This window comes from Corvus brachyrhynchos, unplaced genomic scaffold (assembly GCF_000691975.1).
Source record: "Corvus brachyrhynchos isolate BGI_N302 unplaced genomic scaffold, ASM69197v1 scaffold26, whole genome shotgun sequence".
NCBI lineage: Eukaryota > Metazoa > Chordata > Aves > Passeriformes > Corvidae > Corvus > Corvus brachyrhynchos.
In genome coordinates, this window is record NW_008239324.1 from 10,139,222 (window position 1) to 10,145,660 (window position 6,439).

Below are 6,439 nucleotides of genomic sequence, written 5' to 3' on the forward strand. Positions count from 1 at the left end.
TAGGTCACTTTGTGCTGCATTGAGACTACCAGTCAAGCCTTTGACTTCAAAGGGTCAACCCTAATATTCATAAAAGGAGCTTGTGATTTCATTACTATTAGAATACAGCAAAATTAAAATCTCCCTAGCAATTCAACCTCCTCCAAGCAAATAATCTATATATTTCCTTCCTACAAATACAGAGACCTTTGGATTTATTAATCTCTGCAGAGATTACATCGAAAATCCTTGGAAAGAGAAAGCTAGGATGGTTATGGTACAAAAAGGGATCCACAGAGCCTGGATTTCACCTAGAGCTCTGCCATGGACTTGGTCTGAATTTAGCACAAGTAACTTAATCTCTGTGCCCCTATTTCCTCACACAGTACTTCCCCATTAAGTTTCCTCATTCAGTTTTTCAGTACTCATAGAAGAGAACAGCTGTGAAACTTGACCAAATAAGTTAACTCCAGCATTTAACTTGGAAATGTGCATGAGGATAGCAATTTTGATTTATACAAGCCTATTTCATTTCTCAAGGATATCTTGAACCAGAAGAGAATTTAGAGGTATTGAGTTGCCAAATCTGTGTGCTTATTGTGGATTGCATAGTTTCTTTACCAGTGCAGTCTTATTTTAGAATCAGGTGTTACTTCCCTTATAAACTACAGAAGTTACAAAATTATATTACATTGTACTGCAGTGGCACCATGCTGGCTGACCAGTCCCACAGACAATCAGCCAGTTCCGATTTTTTAGCTGTAGACTCTCAGAGAGTGGTCGGACCTGCCAAAAGAATTCTGCTTCCTTTTGCACACATTTCAAGAGTCAACTTCCGCATATTCTTTTTTACTTAATTTTTTACAGCAAAGTGAGTATTCAGAAGTTACATGTTAAACTAAAAGGTGATAGCATGCCTGCTCCCATACTGACTCAACTGTCTTCCACTGGTAAGGACAGCCTGCAAGGACCAGGTTCCCTCTGCCTGTACGTGACTTTATCTTCCACAGTCAAAAATGCGTAGCCAGGTAAGACACATTTCCTGCAGGCAGTCAGACAAGATTAGCATCTTCCCCATTACCTTTGCAGCAACAGAGTAGTGTTACTGTATTGTCCTGGCTTTTCATAAGATGTGTAACAATGGAATGGGTGCTCTGCACCTGCAACTTCATCTTAGTTTTCCTCTGAATAATATTTTGAGAATGGTTCAAAAGGGAAATAGCTACCATTTTCATCCGCATCTACCTGTCTTGCTCATCTGTTGCCCTCCCTTACCTCCTGTTGAGAAGCCACTCGAGAAACGATGGCTGAAATCCTTGTGCAGTTTCCAAGGGGTTCATGTGCTGTCCCCAGAGCACACATCCCACCCCTCCAGGTGCCAGGCCAGCAAAAGGAAACAGGACTGCATCAGTGGAACTATTTTGGAAGAAGGAAACTCTGGCACTGCCACATACGCAAAAGCACAGCATAAATTAACTAAGCATGTAGTTCCTGCTTCCCCACAGCCATTTTACTCCCACTCTTTGCTTGCTGTACAATATTTGAGTGTTAAAACCAGTTTTATAAACAAATCCATTTCATCATTTTTTGGTCTCCCCAGTGTGTCCTTTTTACAAAATATTTCTTCAGTTTGATGAAATGAATGGAAACGAGCAGTTGTTGGCATTTGTCCTGTTTGCGTTGTTAACCTTCATCCACCGCTCTCCATACCTGGAAGGTGGCTGCAGTCAGTCTCCAGCTGAAGGTCTGGAGACCCAAGCTCTGCTCTTGGCAGTGTCACAGGCCCACTGAGTGACTTTGATCAAGTCTAATCAAATCTCAGATTTCTTTTGAATACTAATATTTGTCCTGTTCTATAAAGCTATATTTTACTTATATTTTAGCAGTATATTCCAACATATCCTTTTCCCCATTTTACAGCTGGGGGGGGAATTGTGGTAAAAGTAAGAGAAGTGATTTTTCCCCAAAGTCTAGCACAGTGGTGTGTAGACCACACTGACTGCCTGGAGGAATAGTGAAGCACAACTGGCATCCCAGCTTTGCAGAAAGAGAGGTGTCACTGTTGTGTGTTCTTAAGTACATCTTGCATGAGCAACCACAACACAGCTTCACTTTTGCCTGGTGTCATACACGTGAGAAAGCTGCCTAAGATGTCTATGCAAGAGAAAACATTTCCACTGAAATATTAATTAATCTGACTAATTAATATATTTGAAGAACTAATAAAGTGGTTGAATAGCACAAATATTTTAACCACTACTTTACAAAAATTAAAAAGCAAAAGTCTTGCCTAAGAGATTTTTAGAATATATAAAAACCCTCCAGACTTCAGTATCATTTTCCACAAGAAGGAACAGAAAAATATTTTCAAATACATTTTTTCCAGTTTTAAGAATTTCTTAGAACTTTGGAATTTCGTTCCAGTGATCTTGTAGTCTGAACAAGAACAATCACACAACCACTACAGAGTACCATGTACGTCAGCAATCTGTTATTATCCACTTTTCTCAACAACAGCACGCAATACATCAGAGCTTTGCAGTATGATCTTACTTTTCCAATTGTTGTTGACATCTCTGAAGTATACCTACAACAGATAACAATCCAAGTACAAATTCACATTTAACTTTTTCCCCAGAAAAAAGGTTAAAAAAAAAAATGCTGTCCGACCAACATCTGCCTAGCATGTCTAACAAAGCACAGGCTGCATACAAGTGAGACGAAAATTTAAATAAAATCTGGGCAGATCATCTCCAAGAGTCCATGGAGAGTTGCACTGAGATCTATTGAGCTTTTCCCCATTTCCATATCAATTATTATATCATTTGGGGCATTAAGTAGATAATACTGTTTACACAACTTTCTAAAATAACTAAAGAAGCCCATGAGAATGCCTAGTTACTTATGAAACATATGCAGACAAGATGCTCTCTGTGCAATGCAGCATCTTGTTTACAGGGAATCCTGTGATCTTTATCACATACTTGTTATTAACTCCTGTTATCTGCTGCATCACTGGAGAATAATATTTGCTTTCCTGAATCTTAATAAGGCTAAATACATTTATTGAATTCAACGGATTTGTACAATCAGCATGGGAGTCGAGTTCAGGACACAAGATGAAATCTAGGTTTCATGGCTCAGACAGCAGCTGAGCAAATCAAATCAAGAATGTTTATTTTTTTATTAGATCAAAGGCATGAGAAAGATGTGTTGAAAAACTAAACACAGTTGTAATGGTGTAAAATACTGAATGTCAATTCCCATCTGGATGAGGTGAGAACCCCAAAGAACCAATCTATTTACATTAAGATCACATTACAACATATGTTCATCACGCTTTGTGAGTATATATATGTAATCTATAGATGCACAAGACACAAATTTTCATGTCAGACCAGTAAGAGCTGAGAGTAGCTACACTGAAATAAGTTATAATGTAGTTGAGAGCAGAGTAAGTTCTACTGTCTGTATAAACATGTGCACAACCCCCATACTCAGTGGCTGCGTGGATGGACAGATGGTCAATGAGGGGAAAGAGCAAACAAATTTGAATGTTTTGATGCTTAATAAATGTTTGCCAAGTGTTTAAGGAATTCGGATCAAAGGTACTTTTACAAGTACCACATGGTTTTATATACATATATGTAAATGGAGAGAGAGAGTGTCATAGTTTTAAACATACAAGCTTCTTTTATTAGGAATAGGACTACATTTGTAAGTCTGTGATTATTCAGAAAAATGCTGCAGAGGAATACACTGGATGAACTTTAATATACTAATCTCTCCAAACTAGCACAATTTAAATATTTTTCATTCCAGACAGTGCAAGATTCTGTGATAACCGAAAGGAGATCGTAAAGAATTTTACTGAAAATACGGATTTAAATCCCACTATTTTTCCTGGTTAGCAGTGGTTCTAAAGGCTTCGCATGCCCTGGCAGGGGCTGCAGTGCCACTAGATGGAGCCGCAGCATTTTCAGGAGCTCAGGACCCCACCGGCTCAAGGGAATGGAAATGAAAACTTTTTTTAATGACTTGAATTTTATTTTTAAAAAAAATCTACTCTAAAGCCTAACATTTAAATTTTAATATGATTAAACTAAATATATATCTCTCAACTCCATTGTGGGTTCAGACTGTAGCTCCTTGCTTTCCAGCTGTCCTTCAGGACAATTTACCACAGCCCTTTATCAGGCAGCTCTAGGAGCCGGCTGGAAAGCTGAAAGAGAAAATGTTCTTGCAGGCTTTTAGACCTGGTGAGTTCAAAGCCAGAGTCACTGCAGCGTCTCAGTTCCTACAGTACCTTTTCCTTCTGATCAAAAGGAACCAAGTAAAACTTACAACTCTTAAAAGAACTATCAAATAATGGGGGGAGGGAAGTAAAAATAAATGGGCCCATAATGCCTTCTGAATAGTGCTGGGGAGAGTTCAATGACTCCATTTTAAAAAGCTGCACTCCCAAGTATGAAAATGAGACCTGATTCTGTTTTGAGTCCAACTACTATGAAATATATCTGTTAATTTATGTACAGGCATAAATATACTGCAAACAGTATCCATGAGCATGTTTTGATTTTGAGCTTTGTCCTCTGGTTAGTAACACAGAAGGGGAAGATGTGATGACTAAACCTGGACCGTAGTTCCCAGTCATGTCCTTTATCTGTGCTTTAAGCAGCAAAATGTAGAAATGTTTTTGGAAGCAGCCCCTGAGAAACACAGCAGATCTAGCATAGGCCTGCAGCTCCTTGAGTTGTGCTCGTGATTTTTGTCAAGTTGCTGGGATGGCCTGGATTTGGAGACTGGCTTCTCCCCCCACGGAGTGCCAGCTGCAGACCAGAGTTTGAAAGCAGCCTCCCCCTGCATCAAGATTTTTTTTTTCCAAAAGGTTTCTGCAGAATCTGCTAGCTGTTAGAAACAGCATGAGGGAACTGGGCAGTCCAGAGGCAGTAAAAAGCAGGAAGACTTTGCCAAAGTCTTTGAAAAAATAGTCTCAGGAGGTGAAATCTTTGAAGGGGTGTCTGCCTCCTTGCTATTCAGTTTCTTCCAGAAATCATGGAAGGAAAAGAAAAAAAATGAAAAAGATAAGAGAGAGGAAGAAAGAAGAGACACACAATCTCAGAAGAAAAGACATGGATTTGGTTGTTTCTGTCACTGCACCTCACCTCCAGAAACAGCACTTTAAATGTGTGCTGAGTTCTCAGGGGGGGCACTTTCATGGACTCACTAATAATATATGGTGCTTTTATAGTGCTTCATATGTTCAGAACATTTTATAAATACTGGGCAAGATTAATCCAGGCTTTAAATCTGCATAAACCTTGGCAGAGGGCTCTGGTGCCCATGAGATTATAAAGTCTGCCATGAGACTAAATTATGATGATCAAAAAAAGGAGACTCAAAAAGGTGTAGCCAGGAAAAAAAGTTTGCTTTTTGTGAAACAAGAAGACAGAGAAAAAAAATCTAGGAAAAGAAACAAATGGTTGGTCAGTTGCATAAGGGTATATGTTTTCATTCATTTAATCTCCTTCGGAGAACAAAGGGTCATGCAGATCTGTATGGTAAAAACAGTACCCCAGAGAGACTGACACAGAAAACTGGTTTTGGTTTATGCAGTTATAGTTTTCTTATCCTAAGAAGATAGCAGTGAGGAAACTTGGTTATAAGTAAACATAAACAACAGTATAAATTACATAGTCTTCACAAGCAGCAGTAAGCACAACTAACTTATTCCTTGATTATTATGCTCCATGTTCATCTGACTGGTCCACATAGCAACTGTAAGAGGCTTGATTTGTACTGCATCAGAATGTATTTTACACATACTTAGATTTGAAATGTATTTAAAATTATGATTTGTCCTGCTGTGCAGTAGCTTAATGATAACTGACCTAATTTGCCATATAAATCTCCTGTATAGGAAAGGAATTCATTTTCCTTTTGGGAGGCAGAGCATTCTGAAACAACCTTTGTTTGCTGCTGCCACCCCAAAGCCCTCCAAAACTTAAGGTAAGAGGCAGAGCATGAAGGCAGAAGAATATTCTTTATCTAATTTCAGCATGCTTTCCCTATTTTGGCCATCAATGCTCCCACTAGAGAGGATGAGGGAGCAGTAAACACAGCAAAAAGCATCAAGTGGAAAGTTGAGACAATGCACAAGTTACACAGCTAACTACTGTCAGAGGAACCATGTGGTAGAGCTGGACAGATTATGTGTCACTCCAGAGGTTCAGTCATTCCCCTGGATGTATTTATAGCTGCTATTTTGCATCTGTTTCACAACATCACTTTGTGGCTCCAGAGATTTCTCTGCTCCCTCCTCCTGTCCCAGTCTAATCCCAGATTTATTCACTGAACACTGTAGTCTGAATGCATTCCCTCTCCACAATTTTCCTTCTTGTTTTGGTAAACTTCTTAATTTCACAACAGCACACACAGCCTTAGAAACCTAAAAAGCTCA